General features: G+C 41.9%; 1 long non-coding RNA gene across 1 annotated transcript; it reads left to right on the plus strand.

Annotated features, from left to right (window-relative positions):
- Nucleotides 1-894: 894 nt before the first annotated feature.
- Nucleotides 895-10,926, plus strand: LOC143682841 (uncharacterized). Its single transcript, XR_013175315.1, has 3 exons — nt 895-1,023; nt 2,394-2,616; nt 10,809-10,926. It is a non-coding gene; the product is annotated as an uncharacterized LOC143682841 (long non-coding RNA).
- Nucleotides 10,927-12,725: the final 1,799 nt, after the last annotated feature.

Consider the following 12,725-nt stretch of genomic DNA (forward strand, 5'->3'; position numbering starts at 1 on the left):
ACTACAAACTAGTATACATTTTGCTTTATGGAAATTTGTCAAACATTTTATTACATATTTCCTGTTTGATGAAGATAGGTTAGATGTTATAGTATAAACATTGGTTTCTTCAGAAAAATTGTAAAAATCAGATACAGATCATTCTTCCTCATTTCCTGTGATTCAGATAAAAACTTCGACCTATAGGAATAGAAACTGTTATACATGATAAATGCTGGACAATGGAGGAAAGAACTAACAGTGTTTGCTTTAGGATACCTGGGCTCTACCTGGTTGTGGCTTGACCCCTGGCCATCCATTTCCTTATCTACAAATGAGGTGATTAAATTAGATTAGATTGATGATTACATTTTCTATACAGTTGCTGTGATAAGCCAGACTTGATAGGCTAAAAGTTATAATACCTAGCAGCATTTATTAAGGCCTTTCTACCTCGCAGGTCCTGGGCTAAGCACGATCTCATTTGATCTACTTGACAAACCTATGAAGTAGGTGCCCCTATTACAGGTAAGAGAGACTTAAAGAGATTAAATAACTTGCCAAAAATTACAAGGAAGTAAGTGCTAAGGCCAGAATTTGAACACAGACAATTTGACTCCAGAGTCCACCAGACATTTCCCCTCTGTAATATATATCCAAATAAATGTTCTTTTCCATGTAGTCCCTTTGAAAGTTTACCCATTGGGGCTGGTTTGAAGCTGTTATGTACCCCAGAAAAGACTACGTTCCTTTAATCCATCTCTGTGGGTACAGACTTATTGTGGGTGGGACCTTTTGCTTAGGTTGTTTCCACGGAGATATGACCCAGCTCGTTCAAGGTGGGTCTTAATCCCCTTGCTGGAGTCCTTTATGAGGGGATAAAGACAAAGATATTTTGCAGAGAGAGCTATTGGGACCAAAGCCCACTAGAAAAATGCCCACAGATGCTCAGAGATGTTTTGGAGAGAAGGACCAGCAGACATCACTATGTGCCTTCCCATGTGACAAGGAACCCCGGATGCCAGCAGCCTTTCCTGAGAGAAGGTATCTTCCTCTTGATTCCTTAATTTGGACATTTCCATGGCCTCAGAACTGTAAATTTGTAACCTAATACATTTCCATTGAAAAAGCCCTACCCATTTCTGGTATATTGCATTCCAGCAGCTTTAGCAAACCGAAACACCCAGGTATTCCAGAAATGCTGCCACTGTTATTTCTGGCACATTGTTTTTGGGAATAACAAACTTGCCCAAACTGCTGGGCTAGTTTGAATCAAACAGGAAAGCTGGGCTAACTTCTCTTTGGCTATTTCCAAAATAGGCATATGATTGTGTCAACTAATGTTTTTTAATTCATCTACACTAACATAGGTTGAACATTAATTCTCCATACAGGATGGAGACAGAAGACATGGCTTTATAAGGTAACATGTGCAACGTGGTAGGGATGCAGTGTGATAGAGATGTAGGAACTACTGGAAAAGAGAGCCGTCACCCAACCAAAAGCATTTGTGAAGGAGGATTATGTGACAAGAGAAGTCATAGAGTGTGAAAAAGCTGAAGAACTGGGAAAGTGCAGCCAGGTTTAACTGGAGTGGAGGGTTTGCCTTTGGAAACAATGAGAAGGAATGTTGAAGTATGCAAGACTCAGGGGAGGATGGCCTTGGGTGTCAGGCAAGGGAATTTAAAACCCTGTCACACCAGCAATGAAAAACTCTCTGTAGGGGTCTTGAAAGCCATGCCTGAGTTCTTGTCTCACCTTTGCCCAGGGAGCTTCCTCAGTGATGTCGTTTACCCCCAAGGCGTTAGCCAACACTTCATTCCCATGGCCACCAACAGTTCCTTCTGGCTCCAGAAACCCCAGACCTGTGCTTGCAATGCATATGAGACATCTACCTAGAGGTGGCTTAGTTTAGGGGCATCGCACTTCACATGTGCACATAAAGCCAAGCTGTCCCTCCTGAAGTTCCCCACTTCAGTTCATGGCCTGAACATGATCAAAACCACCACGTTCAACTTTAGAGTTGACAAACATTGTCAGCTCTCTCTTCTACCTCCTTTTTCAGATTCCACTAGTTACTGGAGTCTGTCTTCCTTGTCTAGAGAACCAGACTTTGGGATCAGACAGACTTAAGTTCAAATCATGACTCTGTCATTATTAGCTGTCAGGCTTTGGACAAGACACATCATCTAACTGAGCCTTATTTTCTTCATGGGTAAAATGCCTATTCACAGTTTCATTGTAGGAATTCAATGAGATAAGGTTTGTAATAGAAACTTGCTCAGGATCTGGTGTGTCAGAAGTAGCAATATGGCAAATTACATCTTTGATAGTTGATAAATGTCCATTAGATTAAAGGTCTCTGAACAATCTCATAGGAACCATGCATGGTTATTTTCTTTTTACCTCTTCAGATCTATTCTCTACCCCTTTCTTCTCTACTCTGTGTGCTTTGATGTTGACCCTCTGGCTTCTGGTGGACTTCTGGCAGTGAGCAGCCATTGGAGAGTGGAAGGAGAGAAAGGCTGGACTGTTGATTGTCCTGTCCTCTACCTGCCATGGCATTGGCAGTGATCATACTCCTGTGGACCACAGCTCTGGTGGAGGCCCCTCTCCTACAGCTGCAGCTCTTACCAGGTATGGGTACCATCCCACCCTCCTCTTGCCCCTTCAGACCTGGGTACTTCATTGTTCTTGGGTGGTTCCCTTAACTCTGTACATACTTTGGTAAACAGTCCCTTCTTTAAGCTCTTTTCAGTTAAACCCTGTTGGTGTGCCATTCTGTTTCTGTATGAAATCTTACTGGAATAAGGTATAAAGTGGCCTTTTGGAAAAAATGATCTGACAGTGGCACCCAGGATGGGTAGCAGGGAAGGGGCCATCTGAAGAGAGAGTGCTGTTGAGAGACTGGACTAGAAGAGGCAATGAAGTAAGGATGGAAATTCACTTTCTTTACTGCATGGAGTGTCTGTTTCTGCTACTGGTCACATTGTTGAGATGTGTTGTTTACTTTGACAGGCAAATGCCACTTTTAGGTGACTAAGGAATTCAAAGGTAAATCCAAGGATCTGAGTATTTGCAGGGCTGTGATAGCTGCTGTGAAGTTCTAATCCTATTTACTTTTTCTAGCCGAGCGTTGGATCTGGTTACCGTTGATGCTGTATTTAATTGGGGCTCCCCTAGCAAAATCAAATATGTTCCTTCCTATGCTCCCAAAGCACTTCACAGACACCCCAGTTTAGGACTGACCATGTTGACCCTTACAATAAAGGTTAAGGACAAACATCTGGGTTCAGTTCTGGGTCCCCAGTCCCCAACCCAGAGGTTGCTTACACTACCCCAACTCTGTGGAAGCCCAGTTGGGTGTTTTTGTTGAGAGACTGGCTGGAGTAGGTCTGGATGAGAATGAAGAGCAGTGAATTTCAGCTGTAGCAGAGCCCACATCTATGGCTGGCAAGGGCAGAAACAGATTTGATGGGAGAGGCATGCAGGAGGCAGAAGGCAAGAACAACATGATGGAGCTGTGTGTTCACCCTTACTGAGATGTCACAGAGGGTGATGTTTCTTGGCCTCAGCTGTTCAGCTGTGCAGTGTTCTCTCTGGCTGTGGGGCAGGGAAAGAAGGAAAAGACTGGCTTTCTCACCTAAGCTGCCTCTATGCCTTTTTGCTCATAGCATAATTCTGACTCTGCAGAGGTGCACAGAAAATGTTATATTGGTAAATAACAGACTGTCCGTGCTTTGAATTTGCCAAGGAGTGGTTTCTAAACCAGAGACATTGGAATATTTTGTTCTGGAGAAACAGCTATACAGCTTTGAGTTGTTATCTTCTTACCTCTCTTAGGGATTGTTAAGGATAATTGACAATATACACTGTCATTTGGGTAGGATTCCTGATGGATTCATCTTTGTGTTTCCATAGGTCCTAGAGTATAGACACTTATGTGTGTATTTATTATTGATTTTTTAGCCTTCTCCTCTCCTACTACCTCCAACAGAAAATCTGCATTAAAAAATTTCCCATTTCAAGAACCTAGCCCCAGATCCATTCACCCAAGACCATAGTGGATTCATCATAAATATAAGTTATTTATCTGTTATAAATCCTCCTGAGATGCCGGTGAAGGGTTTGACCCAGGGTGCTAGAGAACTGGACAGTTCCATCATTGCTCAGAACAGTCTGCATCTCACCCAAGGGGCTACCCCAGCCCAGCTAACTTACCCATCACAAATTTGAGATTTGGTTTAAGCAAGACTTCCCTAATGGAAACATACTTTCTGCTCTGTCCTCTTTCCTCTGGCTCCACTTGGCCGTTATCCCTTCTCCCTTTGTAGCAGGAGTAGAACCTTCCTTGGGAAAGTGTGGCCATGGCAAGAGCCATGGGGCAGGAATGGCTGTCACACCCTCTGCACCCAGCAATGATTTTTTTCCCCTTGCCTTTCCCCTGGCTCTCTCCCGCTGTGCTTCTGGACTAGGAAATAGATTGTAAACTCTGTCCAAATCAATTCCTGGATTAAAAGGGATGGTCGGACAATTCTGTGATAATCACAGGAGTAGAGTGAGACCCTCTCAAACAAAATCTTTCCTTTTTGTTTTTCATGTTTTGATCTTATGAGCCTTTACTAGGCTCAATTAAAGACAATGGCAACCTCTTCAAAGGGGAACATCAAGCCCTTTGAATGGGCTAATTCTTTACGTTCCCGCCATCTATCCGCCCTTGACAAGCTCCAGTAGAAGTCAACAGGTGGTTATCCAAATATAAATGTAATGGCTTAACTCTAAAACAGTGCAATCTGAGGGGATTTTTAGAAGACTTTACTCTGTGGTTTTGGCAGTAACTGTGTGTCACTTTGCCAGCACACAGAGAAATCTGACCTATGTCACTCAAGAGTTGGAGATTTTCATCACTACTGTCCCACATGCAACCTACCCACCCACCCATTTTCCTCTCCAACAGACCAGCAAACTCAAAAATAAAATATGAAGAGAGAGAGAGAGAGAAAGGAGAAGAAAACAAAGAAGAGGGAACCATACGGGGATGCTTGGTGGTTCTATATTTTATTCCCTTATGAAAGTCACATTTATATTTGTCAAAAAACAAAGGGTATTTTGATGTATGGGCAGAGTGTGAGGAGAGGTTTTGCAAGCAGATTTCTTTCAATAAGATTTGTTCCGTGATGACAATACCATGACAAACAATTAGAGTTGTCTATACAAACAAATATATGTAAGTTACTGCTAGTTTCTCAAGCCGGGATTGAGAAATAAAACAACAGGGGGACAGAGGAGGAAAGGACCCCAGGGTATAATCTTTTTGTTTATCCTAAACTTTCTTGGTACTTTCCTTTTCTTACCATCTCCTAAACAGCCAACCACCAGAGACAGACTGCATGACCACACAGGAAAATATTGACTTCAGGAAAAAACATTTTCCAAAGGAGATTTTGTTGGGTTTTAAAGTTACAACAGATTTTTCAGTAGAATATGCAACATAAAAATACTATTGAGAACTTAGGGATTCAGTTCAGAATCTAACTTTACATTATGCAACTTCCTGAGCAAGTAATTCACTCATTACAAGTTTAGAAGAATAACCTGTTTTTCACTTTCCATTTTGGTAAACCATACTGGGTGTTTCGTAATTTCACAGAGTCATTGTAAAGGGATAAATATGACACCTTTTTCTAATCTCAGGCCACAAAGTTTTGATAATGTAAAAAAAAGAATATATATACCTAAGCTCAATTTATATGTGTATATATATATCACATTAGTAACTAAGTCACATGAAATCAAATTAAAATCCCCACATAAACTTCAGTGATAAAGGTAAACACTCACATTAGTAGGCCGGAGTGGAGTCCTTCATTGTCCTTCTTGTCCTGAAAGTGGAAAACCTTGATCCCCAAAGCCAGAGGGCTTTGGCAGGTTGGGGTCAGCAGGCAGATGCTAGCCCATAGGAGCTGCCATCTGAAAGGCTCTGTGCAGGCAGGTCCCTGGACCTCTCAACTTGAAGTTTTCTGGGATGCCCGAGGCTCCTCCTCCAGCATTCTTCTCCATTATAGCCCAAGGGGACTCACACCCTGTTTCAGGCTGATGCCAGTTTCAGATGGGTCTGTGACAGCTGACCTCTGTGGAGCAGATACCTCTGGTAGCCTGGGTGACTCCACTGTGTTCCCAAACACTTGGCCAGCAGTCATTCCATCTCAGCCTGCTGCGGCTGGAGCATCAGGGTTTGAGGGAGCAGGGACCACTCGCACGTGCTTTCTTTTCAGGAGGATACCCCAGGGAGGTGCACAGATGCCTCTGTGCAGCTTTTTCTTTTTTCTTCCACATGTACCAACTTTGCTCTATCCCCAGAATAAGAAGTTATGTTTTGACTGCATTTTGGCTGTAGAAAACAAGCCAAAGATATTTATGAACACAGTAGGTATAGAAAGATTTTCTTCCTCATCCTTTATGGTGGCAGAGATGAACATTTGATAACCTTGATGGGCCTGCATTTCGGAAGTAAGTAAATGTCTCCTAATGAGCTCCTAAATTAGAGTGAAGAGGAGGCCCACATGCTATTGGCATCAACAGCATGGTAAAACTAAAACTTAGCAGTAATCGTAACATAGCTGATGAATGCCAGAAAATGCTGTAAAAAGAATATCTGTTGTGCAAATCCACAGTGGTACCTCCTAGCTAATTAGTTCTGTGGTTTCTGACAGAAGTAGTTTTCTACGTTAGAAAAGAAAAAAGGTGAAGAGAGAAATAGTATCATCAGTTCTTAAATGTCTGATTAAAACTTTGGGAAAAGGAGCTAGCAAAAAACTGAACACTGGAATTTAAGTTCAAAAAGAAAAGAGAATCATTTTTCAAACAGCTTAAGTGAATGCCATCCATCTTGGGCAGGCAAACTGCTTTTACAACAGAACTGCCATTGTACAAAATATTTTCAAATTCCTCTTTGGGAACTTATTTCAAAATCAACTATTTCAGAATCTTATTCTCATCTTCATTTTGACCAAAGCTATTTTTTACCTAGCCTGATCACGTTGATGTTTGGCCATTTCCCCAAATTAAGTTGTCTCTCAAAGCATAATTTGTTTGCCACTACCACGTAGAAACGTACTTCAGAATCTGAAGGAAATTGTGAAAGGGAGTTAAAAAACGCTTGGGTGCAATACGGCGTCCCTGAAATGAACCCAGAGTCGACCAAGATGATTACTTAGAAGGAAATAATACCCATTCAGATGCTATTTGGAGGATTTGTAAAAATATTGTTTTGTTATTGTCATCGTCCCCTGTAAATTTAAGTGCCTATATAACCAAGTTCATGAAAATAATTTTTAACTAAAGGAAGGTTATTGAAATTTGTACAATGAATTATCTTCCTTTAAAAAAATTCCTTTAAAGAAACAAGAGGAAAAGACAAATATTGTTACCTTCTCTTTAAAACACCCTGGCATGTTATGAACTCAGCTTTTAGGTTCTTAGTTTTTAGGCAAGACCTTATCACCTGCCGTATTGGTTAAGAAAAATTATTTCCCATTCTTATTTTTCATTCTTTAGACTTCTCTGTGTTCCACAGCTTCGATCTCTAAATTTGGTTTTAACTGATTTTTTTTTTTTTTGAAATCCCTTTCTCTGTGGCCATGCTCAGGCAGCCAAGAACATGGACCCATTTGGGGCAAATAGAGATAATAAACCCGAAAAAGAAGTAAGGAAAGTCTGGAAACCTGTGAGATTCTCTTAATTCCATACAAAGTTTTTAGATTTTTCAAGCTCTATTTTTATTTTTTAAATTCTCAAATATCTATCAATTGTAGTGATGTGCAAGCATAATTGGCCTCAGTTCTAAACTAGTCTCCCCTACCCCCACCCCCCCCAGCCCCCTCCATTGTCCTGTCTCTGAAAGTCACTTTGACATCTCTAGAACCATTGGAAATTTTTTAAAGCCCCAAAGTTTTCCAAAATGCTGACTTGGGAAGCTGGATTGCTTGGTGTGCATTTATAGAACTTTTCCACAGGTTCCCTATTGATGTGGTGAAGCAATCAATATGAATGAAGTGATTGTATAAAGCCCCGATCCTTTTCTCATTATGAAATCACCACCTTGGCTACTCAGATCAAGCACACCAGGGACCTCACAGGTTTTTTGTGGGGAGGGGACAGGGAGAGATGGGAGGGGGTAAGTACGGTGGGAGGAAAGAGAGTGATATATTTTTTTGAAATAGAGAGCATTCTTCTCTTAAGGTTTTAACACAGTCTCTTTAGAAGCCACCAGGGTAGGGAGGCAAGCAGGGCAATTTTAAGTGACAGCTTTTTGACCACAAGGAGTGGGGCCTGAGGCAAGGAGGAGATTTGTGCCCAGAGCTGCCTCGGCTGCCTCAGCCTCTGCTCTAGATTCACTTGTTTGAGCTCCCAAGGATGGGAGTCATGGACTGCCAGTGTGCTTGTCATCTGAAATTTTCTGGGTCCACCCTCCACGTGTGAGTTAGAAGCACCCAGTCTTCAGGGCTAGAGTGTTGGGGTAGATGGTGTGGCTGAGTTGGATGCTTTCAGGTCCGAGATTCCAACTGTGCCCTCGACTGTGTATTAGTTGTGTGTCTCTGAGGGAACTGCTGCTGCTTTGGGTGTCTTAGCTGCAGAATGGGGGTGGAGGTTGGGGCTGGGGAATGCCAGCCTCACGGAGTGGCTGCAGGACTTCAAGTAGGAGGGAATCAGTATGTATGAGCCCCTGCTTTATACAAACACCCCACCCTCATGTTTAACCCCCATGACAACTCTGAAAGTAGGTGTTACCATTTCATCATGCTGGGGAATCAGGGCTCAAAGGCTTAGCCACTTGGTCATGTTCACACAGTAGTAAGTGGTGGGGATATGATATGCACCCAGTTCTCTCTGACTCCAAATCCTGTGCCTTTTCTGTTACAGCACAGTACTTAGTAAATGTAAATTTCTCTTCAGGAAGATCCCTTAGAGTGAGAGGCAATGTAGGGTCATGGGGGAGCAGGAGGCTGAGACAGAGAAGATTCTCTAATGGTCTGTGGAAGGCATTGCTGTTTAGTGGGGGATGTGCTGGCAATGGAAAGATGTTTTCAAATCCATGTCCTTAATGCCAGTCAAGGTCAACCTGAGAACAATTTGCAGTGGAAAATTACACCCAGCAAATTCTGCTGCCTGATCCTCATTAGGAGCTAACCTCTTTTATTAGGTGAACTTTTTCTTTATTCTTTCATTGTAGAGAATGGGCTATAATACGTTAATGAAATAGCATGCTAATATATGTAGTCTTATAATTTGTGGATGATCAAGAAAAAAATGTTCTTTTATTAGGAAAACAGGGCTTTTCATTCTCATTTTTCTTGTTAATTCCTTCAAAATCATCAGTTCATTAAACATGTTACTTTGGTCTTATATGAGTAGAGAATAAGACCAGCTCCTTCTTCCAGAGCCTTCTTTCACTTCCACCTGTTTGTTCTGCTTCTGTGGTTTTGTGGTTTCAACTTAGTGATCATTATTCAGTTTCCAAGGCCACTACATGACATGCTCTGGAGAGGAGTTACAACCCCAAAGAAACTTATGATCAAACCTGATCAAGGCAAGATATACGTGTAGACAGGCGTGTGTGAGACAATGGGGACACAAATACCCATAGAGAGGGGGCCACTATCCACTGGGCCAGACAGATCCACAGACAGACACTTGGCATCATGGGCAGGTGCAGCAATGGAGGTGTGGACAGGACAAGGGGGGAGCAGCGATTGAGCGCTTAGTGGCCTGAGGAGATGCCCTGGCCCTCACTTGAGGAGCAGGAGGTCTCTAGCCAAGCAGAGGCCGAGGGTGGGGACCCATGGGGCTGAGGCTGGGAGGTGTAGGCAGCATGAGAGCCCTGAAGGCAGTGAGGCAAAGTGCCAAGACTCGAATTTGAGGGAAAAGGGCACAGGCACTGAGACTTGGCTGGTGTCACTGAAGGTCTGTGAATCTCAGAAAACACAGGATGAAAGGCGCGAAACCACTTTGAAACTCTCTGAAATGTAAAAGGCACGGAAATAAAACCCCTTCCCCAGAAAATCTTCATTGTCTGTCCCTAAGTACAACCCTTGTTTTAATCACCCTTTCACGCAGAATCACCCCTAGGGACCATGCCCACAGGTGTGTGGTGCTTTCTAGAAGACTCGAGGGCTTGGGGCCCTGGCTGTGCCATTTCCACATACTGCAAACGCTTCAGAAACCTGTACCTACCCGCCAACGGAAAATCAGCCTCGTTTCCCCAAAGTTGGTCTCAGCAGGAAATCAAAGCTCTTTCCTCAATTCTCCACAAACCCCGCCCCCCGCCCCATCTCATCAGGCACACAACCAGCAGACCAGTTTGTAAGGGACACCCAGGGTGCAATTGCTGATTTTGCTTTGTTTGTTTGAAGCAGGTTGTGATTTTGAGAGATTTCCCCCCTTTTAGCAAACATTTTAAACTAACTATTTCAATGGAAAAATACTGTAATTCCAAGATTAAAAAACCAAACCAAACCAAACAGTTCAAAATATTAGACATTCAGTCTCTCCCTCCAGTCGTCTCCTCAAAAGCTGGCACTCATAATAAATTTCTTGTGTAGCCTTCTTGAATTTTTCTATGGAGAGCATTGGGTTCTTTAGACAATGCACATTTAGTAAGGAGCGTGTTGTTAAATGAATAGGAATCTGGGTAGAGGCTGTAAAATAGTCTCAGTGGAGTTTGATCAGGGGGCAGAATCCAGCTTTTACCACTAAACCCATTGCCTTAAACATACCTTTAATTTCCTAGATGTGCTTTGCTTTCCTTCATATCATCTTTCCCACCACAGGAAGGCATTTGTCTGCCTAATGACCTGCAAAGAGGAAGGGTATTCAGTGACCCCACTTTGTTCTGTTGACCTTCATTGGAGATGCCTCACCTGACCCTTTTAAGAGGTAAGCATAGTGGGTGAGCAAGAAATCTTTATTAACTTAATTTTCCTCTGTTAGTTTGTTCCTTTTTAATCCTTAAATCTATAATTTTACATTTGTATTTGTTCCACAGATAATTACCAAATGCCTCTTGTGTATGAGGCTGCATGCTATGCAGGTGAGGATAAAACGTAACTAGAGAGGCACATCTCTGGGTGTGAAGAAATCATGGCAGGAATAGAGGAGAAAAGGCTCAAAGGGACATTATTGGGACATAGGAAATAATTGGAATATAGACTGGTGTGCTTTATATCAATGTTAAGTTATTAAATGTCGGGTAGCTGATGGCTAGGGGTAAGTGGCCGTACTGAGTCAGGCACGCAGCACACAATCACGAAGAAACGACTCAGGAGACAACCCTCAGGGGTGAGTGGAAGGCGTCTGCTTTATTGAGGAAGTTCACAGGCTTATATAGGCTGGGAGCATGCAGGGACACGTGTCGGGCTGGGATTGGTCACTGTTGTTGCTAGGGTGGAGGGCAGATTTAAGGTTAGCGCTTTTGGCGCGAACCACCGCCAGTTCCTGGAAGAAAGCCGGTCGCGGGTTAGGCCATTTTGTGTTGCCTTGCATCAGCCACGGCAGCCATGTTGGCAATATTTTATGACTTCTCCATCAATTGAACTTGATAATTGTACTTAACATGGTAACTAAGTGAATATGCTTGTTCTTAGGAAATGCACGGGGAAGTATTGTGTTCAGGGAGCATGATGTTTACAACAAGCTCTCTCAAATGAGTTGATTGATAGATGATCGATATATATATATAGAGATAGATAAAGAAAGAAAGACATGTACTGATCGATGGATGAATAGAATGATACAGCAAATGTGGCAGCATGTTAAAATTGGTGGATTTGAGTATCTGGGGTGTAGGTGTATTGGAGATCGCTGTATGAACTTTGTATTATTTTTGCATCTGTCCTATGAGTTTGAAATTATTAAAAAAAGTTTAAGGAAAAAAAGAAATCAGGGCAGGCTCAAGGAGGAGGCATTTAAGACTGAGTGGAAATGATGAACCATCTATGGCCAATTTTTTTTTTTGTCTCGAATTTCTGAAGCATCTACATAGCCCAATTTTGGTTGAAAGTAGTGCTTAGTACATGTGAAGTTGATGCAGAGGTATGATATAGATGTGAGGTTATATATATATATTCTGAGCTATATGGATTGTTTCTAAAAATGATTCAAAAAGGTAAAAAGAATTTTATACTTCATCTTTTAAAAAAATATCTTAAATCAGGGTGAAACGGCTATCTAGTAAAGGGACATCCCTTTACTAGATAGCCATTCAAGGCAGTTCATCATGGGGTGTTACTCTCTTGTATTGCTCATTAAAGCTGGCTTTTTTTATTTAGCACTTTTACATCTTAGTGGGAATGGTGGTGGTGTTGGGAGTAGTTTGTTGATGTGGTTGTAGCTAAAACTGGTATATAATAGTTCCTTTAATTCAGTTTTTCCTATAAAAATATGATAGGAAATATGGGAACATAAATAAATGTGTTTTACTGTAATAACCAAGCCTAGCTAAAAAAAAAAAGTGATAACATTTTATCAAAAACACTGAATGGGAGGAATAATTTTTTTAATGTCAGTTTCAAAAGTCCATAAATCAAAAATAGAAGAGAACCTTTTAAGACCTTTGTCACAGCATGAAGCATGCAGGCATGCTTGTTAATTCATGATGACATTTTAACCAGCCCTATTTTGCCAGGGAGATCATGACTGGGTAGATTCCCATTTCTTAGGAGGTTTTGGACGTTAGTTTAACTCCTTTA

Source organism: Tamandua tetradactyla, chromosome 5 (genome assembly GCF_023851605.1).
Source record: "Tamandua tetradactyla isolate mTamTet1 chromosome 5, mTamTet1.pri, whole genome shotgun sequence".
In the NCBI taxonomy this organism is placed as follows: Eukaryota; Metazoa; Chordata; class Mammalia; order Pilosa; family Myrmecophagidae; genus Tamandua; species Tamandua tetradactyla.